General features: G+C 46.0%; 1 protein-coding gene across 3 annotated transcripts in view; it reads right to left on the reverse strand.

The window, feature by feature from the left end:
- Positions 1-16599, reverse strand: part of EXTL3 (exostosin like glycosyltransferase 3) — a 157627-nt gene extending 141028 nt beyond the window's left edge. For 2 of the 3 annotated variants that reach the window (XM_068402090.1, XM_068402074.1), the window contains exon 1: positions 16374-16599. The gene's annotated coding sequence lies outside the window, so the exon portion shown is untranslated. Of the gene's footprint in view, positions 1-1407; positions 1448-16373 lie in introns of those variants that run through there. The other variant, XM_068402082.1, reaches the window with a different exon arrangement.
- Between the last annotated feature and the right edge of the window lie 2696 nt (positions 16600-19295).

Below are 19295 nucleotides of genomic sequence, written 5' to 3' on the forward strand. Positions count from 1 at the left end.
GCTGGACCTTTGCCTTGTGGATAGATTACAGCTGACAAACTGGCCAATCTTTCCAGGGTCAGGAGAGTGAAACAAAGCCCTTCAGCTTTCTTCATTGATATTTGAACCATCACACAACGACTCTCACTGAAATGGCCAGAAACACACTTCAAACCTCAGACCTGCTACCATGTGGTATAATCAGATCCAGCGACCACATCAGCTCTTCCTTCTTCTGAGAGGGAGGAAGTTGCAACTACAAGGAGCCTGTACAGTCTTCAAAACTATCCAGCACCCACGTTTGGCCTTGCATAAGCCACTTCTTATTCAATAAAGCATCGTGGTGGGCCACAAGCGATTACCATTACACCTAAACTAGCTGGTCTGGCTCTCTCGACAGCTAGCAAAATCAGCAGGCACTTCTGAGGCAAATAAAACTTGATTGGTTCAAGATGTCTACTTAGGACAAGACGAACTGTGCCCCAGAAATGGTTGTTTTTCTCTGCTGACTATAAAGTAGACCTCAGAGAAAGAAAAAAAACACCACAACAAACCAAACCACCCACAACTTTGTAGACAACTGCATCTGTACAAGAGTCCCAACCTAAACGTCTCCCACTCAAATGCTGCCCTCACCTTAAACAGCAAAGCAGCTAACACCGTAAATTCATTAGTTCTTCAAGCCAAAACAAGAGTATTTCTACTCTCCCACCATCTCTCCTCTCCCTTGTCCCAGCAAAAGCACGGTGTGGCTGCACAGAGAACCAAGGTTACAACTAACCTCTCAAACAAGACGAAAGCTTAGATTCAATCCGATCACTTCCCAATCTGGTCTACCACACAGCCAGGAGACAGAGACCACAGGACCTCTTTTTTTCCAGCTTACCACAACTTCAAGGGGTTGTGAAAACGTTTCCTGATCTGCTGCCTGTCAGTCAGTCTGTCCATAACCAAGAGAGCTTATATGCCCAAAAGGAGAAAATACTTCAACACCCTTCACAAATCACAGAATCAATCAGGTTGGAAGAGACCTCTGGGATCACTGAGTCCAACCATTGCCCTGACACCACCCTGTCAACTAGACCAGGGCACTAAGTGCCATGTCCAGGCTTTTCTTAAACACCTCCAGAGATGGTGACTCCACCACCTCCCTGGGCAGCCCCTTCCAATGCCTAATGACCCTTGCTCAGAAGAAATGCTTCCTAATGTCCAACCTGAACCTCCCCTGGCCAAGCTTGAGGCTGTGTCCTCTTGTCCTATCGCTAGTTGCCTGGGAGAAGAGGCCGACTCCCACTGTGCTACAACCTCCCTTCAGGTAGTTGTAGACTGCACTAAGGTCACCTCTGAGCCTCCTCTTCTCCAGGCTAAACACCCCCAGCTCCCTCAGCCGTTCCTCGTAGGTCAGACCCTCCAGACCCTAACAAATACCTGCACCACTCCTGCTGCTGGTGCACCCTCATCAGAACAGCCACCACAACCTGCAGATGTGACATGTCGTGCGCCTGCTCTATCTCTCTCCCCCTTCCACCGCTCATAGAGGTACAGACACTGGAAAATGGTTTCAAGTTTGTCTACAGTTTCCTAAAGGAGAGAAGAAAAAGGTTTTTGGAGGACTTACTTCAAAATATGCTTCATCCCCTTTCCTTTTTCAACCCTGCCTGTAAAATTAGAAAAAACACCAACAGCCTCTATTATCCTTTGTCTTTTTTACCATAAACTTCAAGGACTCTCAACCCAATGTAATCCCTCAACTTGGCTTAAAATGCTACTGAAAAATTATTAATAATCTGCTTGTCTGTAAAACATCTGACCATGTTATATGTGCAAGCAACTGCATACTCTGTGCAGAAAAGTACACAGAAATTCAGGGTATGTTCAGAAAATGGATGTACTCAGAAGTTGAGGATGCCAAACACACCCAGATATTGCCATTCAGAGAATTCACAGAAGCACTTTTTATGCAACATCTGTAAATCAAAGCGTATTATTTTCCACCCTCATAATCAAGAGATTTGCTAGATTATCTAGAGATCTGTCTGATCACGACAGACAAAGCTGTTGAACCTCATGCAGCTGCCTGAAACGCACATGCAGGCAAAGAGCTTACTCGTGACACCGAACAATAAACGCGGCCCCTTCAGTGCTCGCTTCCAATTAGCAAAACTCTCGGTGCGAGGAGGAAAGAGCCCATCGCAGCAAGAGGAGTGGCCACAGGTGACACATGTGCGTGCCAGCAGGCGCTGCTTGGCAGACGAACCGCAGTCCCGTCTAACGAAGTGAGGATCAGAGGCAGACTGCACTCAGCGCTTCATCTGCAGTCAATGAGGAGCCAGAGAGACTGGAGTATCATCAGGAGGACAGAGAGAACTTAAAGAGGCAGCCTTGACAGCGAGCTACCTTCAATTAACAAGCTCTATTTGTGCTCCAAAGTGCTCCTCAGCATCCAATCAGACTGTTGCTTAAAGACATACCATTATAAGAAGCAATTGGGTATCAGCTAGCTGAACAACTAATCCTAGCCAGATGCTAAAACTACCAGCAAAAACATCAGCCATATATCCTACACCATTCCAGGCCCTCCAACGGGGAACAGTCACGCATCACCACTCAAGCACCTGTGAAAATGGTTTGAGAGGTTCCTCGCAGTCTCCGATCCATTTGCCAAATGATACTTCATTTTGTGGTTCAGGGGAAGGCAAATCACAGCCCACCTCACTGCTGAGAAGCCTTTTCATTGCTATCTTTCCACATCATGTTATGCAACAAGTAATTCACTCCTACACATGCAGGAGCAAAAATGCCCTTCAGCATTAGTAACTATTCTAGATTACTATAATCTTAATAGAAATAAGATCACAAAGATTTTATTATGCAACTCTGCAAATTACTTAAATCAAGTAAAAAAGTACAAGGCTCCTTTCCTGCTCCAGCCTTCAAGCCTGCCTGTGACAGCACACACAGCAAATACAGCTGTTAACTTTCAGATGCAGTATAACAGCTATTTACTGACCTGTGGAGGATCCAAGCACGTACCTCAAAAGCATGTGCCAAGGATAAGTCATTCCAGGCACTTTAAGGGACACTGCTCTCAAAAGAGCGTGGTGACAGATACCATCTTCGGAAGGATTCAGGACTGTATTGTACTGAGCCTTCATTGCCATCAATGACCTTTCCAGTAAAACGATAAATATTTTAGCATATAATGAATTTGCTGCACTACATTTGTTCTCTGGGCTACTGAAGATCAGCTAAGAACTCATCAATTGTAGGCATAAAGCTCCCACAAAGCTGAAAGCTACAACGGAGATCTTACTGCCTGCAGCAAAAGTGCAGCAAAAAGCTGGCGGGGGGTGAAGAGAAAAAAGGTGTCTCTAAAAAAAAAAACAACAACTCATGAGCTCACTATTTACATAAGCTTCCACCAGATTCACAGTACAAGCCGTGAGATCCCTGCAGGCACTCAAGCAGGACTGGTCCTGAAGCTGCATCTTTATTGTTTTGGATCCCAAGATTCATTTCTGCCAGCAACAAACCTCTCAGAGATAACCTCAAAAACCCACAGGCTTCCCAGGAGTTTGAAAGACAGGCTGCACAGTAGCTCTGAAACACGAGGGGAGTTGGATGTTTAGATGTTTAGAACCCATGAAACCGGCAGATACCAGCACTGTGTCTGCTGATCTATGCCGAAACCTCAGCCAGCCAGGTTGTCTCGCTTCTTTTGGATCTCATTTTCAACAGATTAAGAAAAATTATCCCAGGGGTATGGCAATAGACCAGAACGCAGGAGATCATTTCAAGACATCTGTAATAGCATACAATTAACAATGCCTTAATTTTGTCTTATGACCTCACTCATTAGGAAGAGTTTTTATCACCCTCAAATAACATCTTTACAAACACTCTCCCCCGCCACGTCTCCACAAAGTCTTTCCTTACTGCCCTTATAAGCCTGAGGCTTCTCTTTCCTCCCCTTGAGATGGAGTCAAGGTAGGATGTTAATTTCCTCTACCATCTGCAACGAAACTGCCTATAGACACATGCCAAACAAGCTAGAATTACCCCATTAATTTCAGCTTAGTCAGCTCACGCTTCAGACTAAGTCAATATTTAACAGATCTTTAGCAAGGACTACAATTTATTTAAATTTGGCGCATTGTACCCACAGGAGCAGATATAGCACAGGATGGGAGACAGCAGGACACACTACTTGGGATTTGGGGAACAAACACTAGATAACCACACACTTCTTTTGGCTGGAGACCTCCTGTTGTTAAGAAAAAAGGGGTTAAAGGGAACAGAAGGACCAGTGTCTCCTGACATCAGTCCTCCAAACCAGGCCGGCTTCTAGAGAACCAACGAGCCTTCCTGCAAACACCACTATGTGCAAGTGAGAACATCTCGTCTTTCAGAGAGGCAGCGTTGCTAAGGCAATCAAACAAAAGGCCTGTTGTCTGAACCAGTCCACAATTTCTCAACACATCCCCATCCCTGCTAGCTATAGGGCAGTTCAGCCCATACAAGAAGCTCCAGCTAAATCCAGTCTCCACTGCAAAACCATCCATCTCTGAGCAGTTCTTAAGAGTGTTTAATGTTTTCTGGTATCTTCACAGCTGCACCACAGCTGGCAGAGAACAAGGAAATTCTGAGGAAAAGGATTTATGTGAAAATAATGCCGAAGAGGAGGAAGTCAAGTCAGCAAGCAGAGTGTGAGGAATAAAATAATAATAAACAGAACAGATCAAGCACAACTTCACCATAAATTGCAACTGGCACACTACTCTTCCTTCTAGTTTTCAGCAGAAACCATGGAAAAAATAAACCATCAACTGCAGGACAGCCTGTCAGCTTCCCACCCCCTTCTGCAATTTTTTATAAGCTTCTGAAATCCAGTTGTTTAAAACAAGCACAACCCAGCAGATATCGATGCTGTGAGTCAGCAACGTCTCGTCACAGATGTGATCTCTCCCAAAGAGACTGTTTTCCAGAGCAACATCTCCAGACCAAGCGCAGCGTCAGCACAACTTGCTCTCAGAGTTTTCTGCCAGCGCTGGTTAAAGGAAGAAAAACTGCTGAAACCACCCAGCGTGCCAAGTTGGTTAACGACATAGCAAAGAAATAGGTTTGCCCCAGATCGCATCAACTTTCGTATGAAGCTGCTCCAAGTTAGGACTGACATTTTTCCCTTTTCAATATAAAAAGATAGAGGAGATAGAAGCAATTCCTTTAACTGCCACTTCAGTTTCTCATGATAACATCTTCTTCCCTCCTCCATCATCACAGGCAGATACTAAAGCTTCTGGATCTCTCTAACTCCGATGCATGTGCTGCTTCATCCTGGTGGTTGTCAAAGTTCTTTGCTCACACAAGCTGTGGGAAATGGTGCCAAAACTGAAGATTAAAGAATAGGTCAGTGAAAAGCCTCAATGAACAGAGCATCCTGGGGCTGGGGGAAAGTGTTGATACAAACCTCCCTCTTACACAACCAACCACAGTAAGTCCCCTCCTGTCAGCAGATACAAAGTATTACACGGGTCAGAGCAACCACCAGCAGAGAAAGCTGCTCGTGAAAAACAAAGCTACATGTGTGAAAACTAAGTGTTCCTTGGTTTGTACGTAACTGCCTGGGAGAGGAGAGTCCAAGCACCAAGTAAACAGTCCATGTGCTGCCCAAACCAGCTGCAGAGCGTGGAGCTTCCCACCCAGCAGTGTCCCTGGGACCTCGCAGGGAGCTAACCTTGCTTGGTGAAAGGAAAGTGCCTGTGAAGACACAAGAGCCAACTTCAGAAGAAACCCTGTTTCGCAGTGCTGCAGCTCATCGATGAGATGTTTGGTTTTTTTTAATTCAGTCACTGAGTAAAACTTAAAAAGATACATCTCAAGGTCTACAGCAACAAAAGGTTTATAGCAACATTTTCTCTTGCCCCTGGACAAACTCTAGCTACAGAAGCTGAAGGAAATGACACTGACAGCAGCGGAGACACAAACGTATCCTGCATTTGAAAGCACAAAGAACAAAGCTCTGCTGAATCTGGGAATTAGAAAACCTGACAGATTTAACTCTAGTTTATCCCCTGGCAAATTAGCTACTGTTTAAACATGGAGCTTGGGCATTACATCATCTGTTTGCAGGGCCTTTTTTAAAGTTTTTTTTTTTAAAGCTAAACCATTCTTGTGTTCACGGCTTGAGGAACATCATTCATTCCTAACAGACTCCACAAAATGAAGGGGTGGATCAAACTTTTTGCAGGAGCCCTGCAAGCAGGGAAGCATACACCTAAACTGCTTTGCAAGTTCAAACAGTAGAAGATCTTATCTGGAATTTAGCAGGAAATACAGAGTGCCCCTCAGGTTTGTCTATTCAGATTCAAGGATGAAAAGCCCACTTTTTCAAGTTATGATGTGCAAAACCCAGCCTGATTAGGGAGATGAAATCACACACGCTTCTGCTCACCCAGCTTCAGTTCAATGTGGATCTAAGGAAACATCCCATGTGTGGTTGGGTCCCATTTGATTCTTCCACTCATTTTTGTCATCTATACAAATAATCCAGCATTTCTGTCCTCCTAGATACCACGGTGCCTTAATGGACCAGACTGAGAGGCAGGGAAGGACCAGCTGCAAACTGAGCTACTGGAGATATTTTTGGTGTCCTTTCTCCTGTTCCAGCTTGGACACTCATTTTGGAGACTTATTTTCCCTTGAGAGACACAAATCTCCATCAGTGCAATTTTGTTTTGAGAAAATTGGCAGAACCCTAATCTTGCAGCACCTGCTCTTTGACGCTTGTTTCACAGAGCTTTCTTCGGTGCATTTGAAGGACCAGGCTCTCACAGTCTCTCCCAAGTACAGCTTCGGAAAACACAGTGCAATGGGCTCTGACATGAAAACTTATACTTCAACACCGAGTTGATCTGAGAGATTTCACACAATCTGTTTTTCCAACCCTTCAATCTGAAGGGTTGTCAGATTTTAGAGAGGGAAGAGGAAGAACGCCAGATGAGACATTTCGAAAGGGTAAAAGGAGGAAGGTCTCATCCCCAAGAGCAAGTTTCACACACACACACGGTTTGTGTGCACTGAGGCCCTCCAGATGTTTGACTTTTTCCTACATACCAAACCCACAGTGGGCTGTGACCACAATCCACTGACATCGAGGAACAAGATTTCACAAGACTTTTGCTAAAACTTTGTAAAAAAAAAAAAAGGATTTTTTTTTCCCACACCTGATTAAGGTTCTATGATATAATCACATTACAACTTCTTAAGCTAAAAACAAATAAAAAACAAAAAAAAAACAAACCCCCAAACAAAATCCAACAACAAACCACAGCCCTTTCATCACCATGGCTCTAGACATTCAAAAATACAGCAAGAATTTTCTCCCTAGATTAATAAATAAATAAATACTGCATTATTTTGAAATAACACTAAGGACAAGCAATTCTGGCTCAAAAAAACACAATAAAATCCCCCAAAGATCAGAAAACTACATCTGTGGAAGTCCTGTTAAAGACAGCTTAACCTTTAAAAAAGCCAGAACTGTAACACACACAGAAGAATAGGTTTTGCTGTCAGAATGTAATTAAAAAAAACCGAAACAACTCAATTCTGCTCTATATCAAGATAGCCAGGAGGTGATCTGGGAGAAAAGTCAAGCAAACAAATTTTCTCTCTTAGACTCCAAAAGGTCAGTGCAAACAATTACTAAAATGCAATACTGAAAACAACATAATATGCCAACTCTTTTTTTCAATTTAACAAGATATCTGTACTGCTCTAGTTATTACTTGGAAAGACTAATAATCCCAAGGATCGCACAGCCAGTTAAATAATTACATGAATACAAGGGAACCATTAAAGCTGCATTTCAAAGTGAGCAGGCTACACAACAGTTTGTTTCCTCTTCCTCTCCCTCTGCTTTTGCATAATGCAGTTCCCAAAACAGATCTCATCTGCAGTTAAACTCGGGCCAGAATGAAGACGTTCCTTCCCATGTATGGGAAATAAGGGAGATTATTAATTTCACTTCTCACAACAGAAGAGCAGAAATCATAGTAAGAAGGCCTCACAACAAAAAGCCAGGCAATAAAAAGAAGCCCCAAAGTCTGAAAAGATTTGTGCCAATATCACGTGTCCTTCCAGTTGTCTCCCTGCCAAGTAGCCTTCCAAACGGGGCATTTTCTTCTTTCACTGCAACTCCAGTCCCCATTAAGAGGAACTGCATGTGTCAGCACAAACCTCGGCTTCACCCAGCAGCATGCAGGACCTGAAAAATGAGCATCCTACTCCAGTGACCTTCACAGTCATACACAACAGCGAACCGTTCTTGTCCATTCAGCGCGTTCATTTATAACAAGCCCCCCTGCTTCACTAAATTACCCTCGTTGGTCCTGAGCAGACTCTAGATTTGCAATAAAGATAAAAGAGCGCTGGAGCAGACCTCTGATATGGCACAGCAGCTCTGTCACTGTCCCACTACCTACCCTACATCTGCCCAAGCCTTGCAACGCTCAGCCACTCCTGTCGCTGCCAGGGGAAGGGGTCAAGCACATGTAGGCACTGCCCTCCGCAAGTAGCAGGTACCCATCCCTACCATCACCTCCAGCAGCAAAGCAGCAGCAAGCCCAGCTTCTTGCTGCTCTGCCCCTCACTTTGCCTTTTGAGTAACAGAAACAGGCCAGCTCCTACAAGGCATCTGTCCCTCATAACCTTGGGGCAGCAAAATTCAGAATACCAGAGCTGGGTAAAGATATCAAAATACAGAGATACTCCCTGCCAAGTGAGCGGGTCTCCTCCTCGGGCACTGCTAATGCTCACATCTCACATCTTGGGAGAAGCAGGTTGGACTCAAGACAGGAATATCCTAATGCAGGATCATGAAGACAGCAAACTAACAGTAAGGAAAGGGGAGAAGGGGTGCCTAGCAACCTCCTCCCCAAATCCTACTACTAAGGGAACCCCTCACCTCCCCACAAAAAACCCACAAGCAGTTTGCTGTTGGATTATCAAACTGAATATGAACGACATCATATAAACAAAAAGGACTGCAGAGCTGAGAGAGGGAAAGGGGCCAAGGCCATCCTTTCCAGCAGCACGCTGTGGAATCGGTTCAACCACGTCACAAATCCTGAATTCATGACAGGCTGGTGTCAGCAAGTACTGGGCAGCACTTCCCTACATCACAGAAGCACTGTGATATGCTCAGACACTATGGAAATGTTAACCTCTATTTCTTACAGGTTTATAAAGCACGGAAGCAGGGGACGGTGACAGAAGAGCTCAGGTATAATCCCCTCCCTCCCCAAAAGGCTCCACGTAAACACCCAAATACACTGTACACAGTATGAGCTAACACAGCGCTCCCTCAGTACACACATAACAGCTTTTGGTAAACAGGCTAAGAACAGGTACAGGGACAGCAAAGAATCCAAGCAAGACACCCCTGCAAAGCAGCATTAAGCTGGCAAGAAACATTGGCAACGCTGCTTTTGCTTTAATCAGTTTTAAGAAGAAAAAATTCACTTTGGTTCTTTTTATAATACCTCCTCTATTACATTTGTCAAACAGCTGCCACTTGCTGTCCCAGATACAGCTGCTTTCAGTGGCAACCAAAAGGATCGCCGTGTCTGCGCATGCATTATAGATCAGAGATGCGTATTAAAACAGACTTGAGATCTGTCTAGAGATTATGTGTCACTCCTTCCAAGTCAGTGGAATTATACAGAGGTGCAAGTCAGTGCAAAGCCTGGGTCGTACTTGTAGAAACTACTCCAAAGATGCTCTGGGCCTTGCTGCCTGAGTAATGTCACCTGAAACGCAAGCTCAGTAAGATACGACATTAAACTGATGCAAAAACATCTGTTCCCCGACAGCTCCTTTGACAAGGAAGAAATAATTGTGTTGCTTGGCCTTTCGAATCAAAATCATCACTGTCCTGGCAACGTAAAAGTCATTTCCAGAGAAGGAGCAGGTCTGATTCCTGAGGGGTTGGGGGCAAAATAGCTGCTGTACAAGAGCCTTGAGATACCTGCCAGCTCCAGCTCAATCGTTACTCCTAACTAACTACACCCTTGAGACACTTGCAAAAGGCTTGGTGCTATTCATCACTGCCACCAACTAAACACAAAGTCAGAAGACCCTGGAGGCAAATGTGAGAAACCAACTGCAAGATTTCTTTGAATATTTTTATTATTGTTTTCATTAAATGTTAACTTTTGTTCAGAACTCTACGATTAATATCTACAATAACACTTTGCAGATGTTACTGATTTACAGCTTTCCCATGAAGAAAGGTAGCCTCAAACCTGTTTTATAGGTAAGAGGCATAAGAAGTTTGCAGACTAGGACAGAGCCCAACGGCAAAAAAACAAAGAGCTTCTGGGTCCATCAAATCCTACCTGATCTGCTAGAAGGAACCACATCAGAAGCAACTCTATGTTCTGCTTTGGGTAAGATCAATGAAATAACAACCACCCAGAACTTTTTTTACAACATCATTACAAGGACAGCTCTTGCCTTTCTCCAGGTCCTTGGTTTTGTTTCCTAATGCACGGTTGAGAACTTGCGAGCAAAGGCTTAACAACAGCTAATTGTCAGATGCCACAGTAATTAGTGGCAACTTTCCAAGGCATCCATCTCTGGCTGGTTTTCCGATCGCTGGCTCCTCCTCAACCCCCACATGAAAATGAATGTACACAAGGTAGGCGGCAGATTCATTTACAAGTACCAAGGTCTTCCCAGGAGAGATGCCTAAGGAAAGAAATATCTTACTTAAACAATGCATGTGTTGGGTTTTTTTTTCCTTCCCGTTTGCTATGGGACTGCTATCTTTATTAATAATCTGAGAATGATGTTAACCTCTTCACTGACATATATTATTAGATGTACAATGCATTTCTGGAGTCAATGGGCTCCTGTAATCGCATGTTATCTCTGGCCAGCGAATTACCTCTAAATGAGGAAGCCAGGATCATACTGACCTGTCTTCTGCCCACCTGCTGGTTACACATCATGGCTTTGACGTTACTACTCCACTTGTATCAAAGGCTTCCAGCCTATTTTATTTGCAGACCTGTACAACGTTCCCCACAGACAGAAAGGCTCCCAACAGCGAATTCAGGACTGCTTTGCTTAGACTTTAGAGACCCCTTAGAAAGAGGCTCACGCTATTGCTCTATATATTTAGGCTCTGCTATCAGCTCCGAGGCTCCACGCTTGTTTGGCAGCTCTTCTTGTCACAAGCTCTAATGCTTTCATGCCAACCTTTTCCAGGCATCATCTGCATGTCAGCAGTACTCCGCAGCATATACTCCACTCAACACCAACACAATCCAGAACACATCGCTTCCCACTTAAGTGCCTACACAGAGCAGACCTGCAGTATAATTACTTCCTCATGCCCACAATAGAAACACTAAAAGACGTGTACAAATTTCATCCCACTGCACTCCTGCATTACATACGATGCGGAGGCATTTAATCAAGGAAGGAGAAGAAAAAAGAAGTCTTTCTCACATTCAGTGACGTGCTTCATTCCATCACATTCAAATCTGGACCCAGGAGGTAGGGAACACACAGGATGGGGAAAAGAAAAGCTTGTCTTCACATCGAAAATTGAGACGTGTTGATGGGACAACGTAACACAGGGTTGTTGATGTTTTTAATTGCGCTGCCTTTATAGAAGCAGAGGACCCACTTACCCCATTAAGTTGCCAAACTTCAATTCATCATCTATCTGACTGGAGTTAGAAAGTACTCAACCTGTCAAGAAGTGTTCCTTAAGGAAGGCAACACACGCATAGAACAATTTCTTTCCTGCTTTATGGCATTCTGGCTTTCAAATAAATACAATTCACTTTCAAATTAATTCATAGATGGCCAATACACTGGCATAGATTTAAGATGACTACACAGCTCCACAACCCCTTCACGTGACACAGAAGGGCTAGCACAAAACAGTAAGAAAGCTCATCCTACAGAGTCAGATGTCAGAACACACCCTTTAGCCCAGCAGCACTCATACCAAAACGCAGCAGGAATGGAAACAAACCTCAGGCTACCTGCACTGCCACTACCCCTAAGAAGAAAGGCAGATAAGAAGATACCTGCAATTATTTTGAATCATAAAAGCAAGCATTTTATGAAACAAGACAGATAAAAGGCTAACCAGCTGGGAACTGTACCTTAAGAAGGAAATAAAAATGTTACTTTTGCAGTGCGAAATGTTATTAGTATTTTGTATTAGAAGAAACTGGAGAGGGTTTCTTACATTCATGGGTTAATTCCCTGCTCTGATACTATTCTCAGGCAGCCATTTGCATTAGAAAAGTGACACACTTTCTTCAAGCACCAAAATTCAAGGGCAAGGGGGAGGGCAGGGGATAGGCAGAGAACACACAGCCCCCACCCCAACTCCAGGCAGCTCGATCCCAACCATTTAAGAAACTGACTATAAGGGCAGAAGTTCTGAGACTCATTAAAACACGCGCCTGAAAAAAAAAAACTCCTTTACATCCATTACTAGCTACAGATTATCTGTTGGTTTGGAGTTTTAGGATTCCCTCCCCGCCCCAACAAACACAAACGATTGATTTGCTTGATTTATGAGTCTCAGTTTTCTGTAATTCACTTGATTTTGTCAATGAGGGACAGGCCACTTTGCAGTGTTAGAGGTTACGTCAACGTAGCCCTGAGAAACCCATGTCCACTCACCACTCGCAGGGGCAGATGCCAGCAGAGGGAGCACAGCACACCTACACACTTATATGAAAGACTGGATATCGTAAACTTCCTCAGCAAATGCTAAATTAAAAAAAAAAATAAAGATATTGAAACTTGCTTTAAAATTTCTATAGTCTTGTAGAGAATGACCAGCAAGTCAAGGCAGAAGCTACAAAATGTCCTTTCAAATTCGTCTGTGACAGTCAGTCCTCTAAACTGCGCTTGCTGGTAACAGACATCAATTAACTACAAGCCATGATTTCACAAAAACGGGATTTCAATTTGCACTTCAGAACTGGCCCTGCAACTGCTGCATAATGACATCAATTTACCTGGTCGGCCAGCGCTCAGGGCTTCTGACACTCAGGCAATCCAGGGATCGATTAGCTGTAAGCCACGGAGCTGTACGTGCTTCTGTCTTTATCCTGCCTAACAAACCCCAAAACCTCAAACTGGCTTTGCACCTCTTCTCAGGCAACAGCCACCAACAGCATTTGCATCTAACAAACAGCCATCTAAGCTACAGGAGCCCAACTCAACCACGACGATCCCCAGCAAACAGTGCTTTCAAGTATTCTCCAAGAAGAAAACGACGGGCTCTTGGCTTTTATGTCTAAATTGCAACCACAGAACTGCAAGCACACTCAGGTTAGCTTTAGCCCAGCAAGCACAGCCTGTGTCAGCACGGGTTATATGAGACAACTTGAAGTCCCAGCTGTGTCCCCCAAACCCTACACGAATGCTTCCCCTACTGCCTAGCCACATACCAGCAGAGATATGCCTATCTGAACTGAAATTGAGCATAGCTAAAGATGCCTGTGAGTATCATTTGTCTTTTTCACACAGAAACAAACAAAAACCCCACATATTTTGCTTGCTGGGTGCTTAAGACATAGGAATGCCAGTCTGGGTTAGGATTCGTTCATATACGGTGACAACAAAAATTCTGGGTTAAAACCCCAGAGTTAGGAACTGCTTCAAAGTGTTCACAGTCTGTTCCTGCCCCAAAAAGGGGTGTCTAGCACAGATCACACGTACAGAAATGAGACAACAAGCACTGGGAAAACCTATCTGCTGCTGAGGAGACGGGATCCAATGATCTGGAGGTCCCTTCCAGTTCAGTGTTTCTGTGGGGTTTTCAATGCAGAAAAATTGGCTCTGGACTAGGAACCAATTCACATTCGACTGCTGTGATCTTGGCTTCAAACAATTAGCATGTGTTGTTAGCTGCATTTCCCACCCTGGTGAAATCATTACTGTGGTCAGGGGGAGGAATATCCTGGGAAAACAGGCGAGGCAACTGGGAGAGGTTACAGGAGTCAAAGAGCAAGGAGAAAAATCAGGCAGCAGGGACTGAAAGGAAAAAAGAACAAATACACACAGGCAGAAGGAAAGAGACAAACTCTACAAACTTAAGATGATGGTATCATGGCATTTGGAGACAAAATAGTCATGGAAAGCAGACTGGAGATGGGCTCTGGCTCTACATACGCAAGCAAGCCCTGGGAATGCATCAACAACATTCAGCTCCTCAGCTGAACAGTCCCAGAGATCCACGCTACAAATATTCAAGGGAAGATGATGGTGATCTGTCCCATCCCATCTTAACAGCACACAAAGAGCCCTCTGATTTTACCATATATCATTGAGAAAGAGTCTCCCAAGAAAGTGAAGGCAATCCAACAACCACGTTTTTCTTGTTTTGCGTTATTTGCTGCTTTTGCTCTGACTTGACAACTGCCAAAATCCATCCTCACATGCAAACAAACGTGAGAGCTAACAGTCTCCACTTGAAAAATTAAGAGAATTTCAGAAAACTATGTTGGACTTCCCTTCTGCAACAAGACATCAAGAAGTTCAAGAACTGTCTGTACCACAGCTGAGCTGCCAGAAGAATTTGGCTGTACTGTGCTCAAATGAAGACAACTACCCCAGCTCCAGAATCTCTTAACACTGAGCTGAACCGATGCAAACTCCTGTTTCTGGAATGAAAAACTAAAAAGAGGCGGCATCCCAAAGACGTGAGTGAATACAGATAAAGCTACATGTAACGACAGGACTCTCAGTACATGAAATTAAGGAATTTGTGGGGGGAGAACACTTTTCTCTCCCCATCACCACATAATCAGCCTGTGGTTCATTTCTGATGCTATTTCTGCATAGGAACTAGCTTAAGATTACTCATTACTTGGTAAAACCTGACCACGTACAACACACACCCTGTATTCCAAGAATCTTAGTATCTTAAATGTAATAGAAACACTGACCAAAATACATTTGTAACCTGTTTTAGATTTTGATATCCCACATATATAGATTCCTCCACGAAAACAGAAATATCTGTAAGATAATCATCTGCATGTGACACTCCTTTCAGGAAACAAAGTTATTTAATCTTCTTCATAAAGATGTTAGACTTGCAGCACGGAAACCCAGAAATTTTAAAGCCAAGCTATCATACTGGGATATCAACACACGCACTTTATCAGGCACACACATAAGCAACAAGAGATCAGAAACTAGTCATTGAGACTCAGTGTTTAGATTTTAACACACACAGCAACAGAACAGCATATCCAGAATGCTTCTCAGCATCTTTGTGAATCCTTAATATCATTTTAACCATTTCCCATTCCTCCAGGCTCCAAATTGTTTGGGTTTGTACCAGCATAACAGGGTGTTAGGCAGTCAGCAGCGATGCATTAGCTCCACACCGGTAACATTTTGGATTGAGGAAAGACCCCTATGTTTTTGAGCAAGAAGAGACCTCATGTGGGGAAAACAGCTGGGAAAAAAAAATAGCATGAACCTCAACTTCAGCAAAGAATTCACTGGGTGTAATACGAGCATACCAGAAACACTGCAAAGCCCAGAGACAACAGTCTCGTCGTTTCTGTCCTCACCATCTCACAAGGCAAAACCCGAGCAAGAGCAAGAGGGAGCACGCACCGATCTGGGGGAACTTGCTGCCACAAGCAAGAAGAGCTTTGTCAAGTTTCCACGACACGGGACAACCCTGCGAGATGGCAACAAGCGCGTCGGGGTCAGCGCTTTTGACGACCATCGAAGCCGCACCGGGCGCTAGGCCTCAAGCCCTGACACCAGAACCTTCCTCAGGGCGGGAGGAACGGGACTGCACCGGCCACGGGGGAGGCGACGTCCCCGGGGGAGCACAGGAGCCAGGGCAGACTGGCAGAGGGGGTCTCGGGGCCGCCTGCGCCCCAGCCCCTCGCAGAGTTAGTTGGAAGAGGCGGGAGGGAGGGCAGCGGCAGGCGGGAAGGCTGGAGCCTGTCAGCAGCGCCTGGGCGCCGGGTGCCGTCACAGCCCTCCCGCCATGAGGGTCCCCAGCCTGGTGGGACGCCCCCCGCAGCGTCCCTCGCCCTGTGAGGGACCTCCCCTTCTAGTGTCCTCAGCCCTGAGAGACCCCCCAGCCCACCGTGTCCCCAGCCCTGAGGGACCCCGACCCCCGGCCTGCCCCTCAGGGACGCCCCAGCCAGGCTGAGGGACGGCGTCCCCCCCCCGCCACCGCCTCAGGGGGCTGCCTCCGGACTGAACCACTCCCGCCACTCACCCGGCCCCACGGGCTCCCCCGGGGGTGGTGGTAGGTGGGGGGTGTGTGCTACCGCCGCGAGTCGCTCCCCCCACACCCCTATACGTGGTACGGTCCGCCCTACCTCTCGGCGCCCTCACTTCACCCTCCTGGCGGAGCCGCGCTCCCGGCGCCCGCCGCGCCGCTCGCCGCCAGTGGCTGGGGGGGGAGCCATAGCCGCTGCCTTGTCGTCCCCCTCTGTCCGCCCTCCCCTGCTCCCCCCCCCCCCGATCCGGACACAGTTGGTTTGTTCCGAGAAGCCGGCCGGTCTTCTCCCCTAAACCGCTGGATCTCTCACGTCTTCGGCCATTTCCGACCGAATCGGCGGAAGTTGCCGAGGTGGCGGCGGAATTTAGCGGACTTATCCGAAGGGTGGGCGGAGATAGCCGAACCGGCGGCGGAGCTAGCCGAAGGGCTGAAGGGGCGGGGAGCAGAACCGCGGAGGAGGAGACTCTTGGCTCCGGAACCTGCCGAGAACAGCCGAAGCTCCGCAGCTCTGCTCCGTCTCCAGCGCGGAGAGAAAGGGCCCAAGCTGGCGAGGGCCCACACAGTTACCCCGCGCCCTCTCCCGGTTCTGAGGAGGGGAGCAGGGCGGCAGACCCAAGGGGAGCTCTGTCCCTTTAAATGGCGGAGGAGGCGGAGGAGCTGCTCCCGCCCCTCCCAGAGCCCGCCCTCCTGCCACTGCGCCTGCGCGCTGCGCGCAGGCGCTTTTCCCGCCCAAAGGTGGTCACGTGTTGCGCTCCCCTTCTCCCCCCTCCTCACCGAGGGGCCGCCATGAGGGGCCGCCGGCCTCTCAGTGCCCGACGCTGCCTCGCACGGGCTGCCGCGTCCCAGCCCTGGACCCACGACAGCCCTGTCTTTCCACAGCTGTCCCCCAAAACCCCTGCGAGGCTGGAGGTGCGCCCACAGGGCTCGGTCATGCCCCAGCCGTGTGGGTCAAACCACTGTGGTGACTACAAAGGTTGCACTGATCCTCCAGAGAGACGTCCAGGTGACTCCTGGCAAAAGGGGTTATAAAAGCAACTATCTTGTGGGACGCTGATCTAAAGACATAAAGACACTGACTGCAGAGCCTGCTTACAGGTACTAAAATACCCCTACAGATTCAAATTGGTTAGAAAATTACATCAAGATCCAACATGGAGGGTTCGCATTAACAGCACAAATAATCACTCATTCTGGACAAAGTACTTTTAAATACTAGAGTGGTGTTAAATGTCATTAGTGGTTAAGCGTTAAGTCACGGCAGCTATGTAAAATTTAGGGTGACAACTACCAAACACACCATGCAACAGATGGTGACTGAAGGCAAAAAAAAAAAGCAATGGGGAAATAAAGGGGGGAAAAAAGACAAGTAATGGTGCCAGCATCTCCCAACGAAGCCAAGTCAAACAGGCTCAGTACTCTGTTTCATTACTTTATGCACTTTAACTGTAATTTAATATTCTTGGGGCTTCATCAAAGGCATTCCTATCTATGGGAATCAAATCCCACCCCAAAGCATACAAACTGACAACTTTTGGGGGATCAGAGAATTTTCACAGAAAGAAACAGGTTTATCTCTGTAGGAGTGGAGAGGGTGGCAACTGTAGTGTGTCTCTGGCCACAAAGCTCCAGGAATCTCAACTTTAATAAAACATGAGCACTTCAAAACTGTGAGAAACCACTTTTCCACCGCTCTGCACTTCTTAACAGTCATTTACACGTGTAAAGAATGCAAGGAGAAACTAACTTTTATACTGAGATGAAAAAACAGTGGGAGGTAAGGCGGGGGGGCGCACAGGTCTACCCTTTGATAAACAATACAAAATCCAATCTCACAAGCAGGGAACATGCTGTACTGAAGGGCAGGAATAGGTACTGCAGGTTCAAAGGCTCTAAGAAACAATGCTTTATATTTTTCAGGGGAAAAAAAAAGACAGACTATGACTGCGTTGCACAGTATAAAGACAAAATTAACATCCCAATCATTGAACACACCCACGTTGTCCTGGCACTCACATCTGTTCCCACTCTACCACGGCTTGATGTTTTGCTGTTCTACCCTGCTCTACCTGGAGCTCTGCATGAGGAAATGGGGAGACAATATTTCAGGACCACACTGAGGAAGAAATACAAATGGAGAATGTGCACTTCAGGACACGACTCGAGAGAACAATTCTCCCAACTCAAAGAAGAAAACAAGCTTTCAGGATCAGCAGCCAGCCTGGCAAGTCTGTTTCAGAAAGCACTATCAAGGCTATTAGACATTATATTGACGAAGACAGCTTCAGATTGAATCCCCTTCTCTGCATACTTACCCTTCTTATTCTACTGTAACAGGAGATCAGTATTAAAGGGGAGTTTTCAGTTTCCCTTACACCAAGCCAAAAATCCACTGCTCAACTGCCTTCTGTATATCCCAACAGAAAAACTACCATGTTCAAATATCCTCATTTTCCACCTTTTCTGCCACCTGGGCTTTTGTTTTCTCGTACACAGTGTCCAAAAGCACACGTAAAATCTTGATGTCAGAAGTGGATCCTAATGGGCAGAGTCTATAACCTGTAATGAATAATAGCTTAAACAACAAAAAAAAGTTGCATAGAAAGTTGCCTGACTCCTTTCCTAGCAGAGAAGCAGTCTTTTACTCCTAGCAGCTTCTCAGCCTGGTTTCCCAAAGGAACAAGCCTTCCTGCACAGCGCCAGTCCTGCTAAAGACTTTGAAACGCCTTGGTGTCTTTTAGTTGAATCTGACAGAGGGGTGGAGGTCTAAAAATACTAGATCCTGCTACATGAAAGCGTGCAGGTGCAATGCAAAGACACCCAAGAAGCTGCAGCAGTTCAGATCTTGCCCTTTCTGTTTGACCTGCTCACCAACCACGCAGCCACCTTGTGCGTGGCTCCCACACAGCTATCCAAGTTGGGTATTTCCAGCCAGCAGCAATAGGAGCTTTGGGATTCAAGGGGTGCCTGGGGCTACCAGGGAGGTAGTGATAAAGAGGGACCTGGGAGTTTACAGTAAGAA

This window comes from Nyctibius grandis, chromosome 1 (genome assembly GCF_013368605.1).
Source record: "Nyctibius grandis isolate bNycGra1 chromosome 1, bNycGra1.pri, whole genome shotgun sequence".
NCBI lineage: Eukaryota > Metazoa > Chordata > Aves > Nyctibiiformes > Nyctibiidae > Nyctibius > Nyctibius grandis.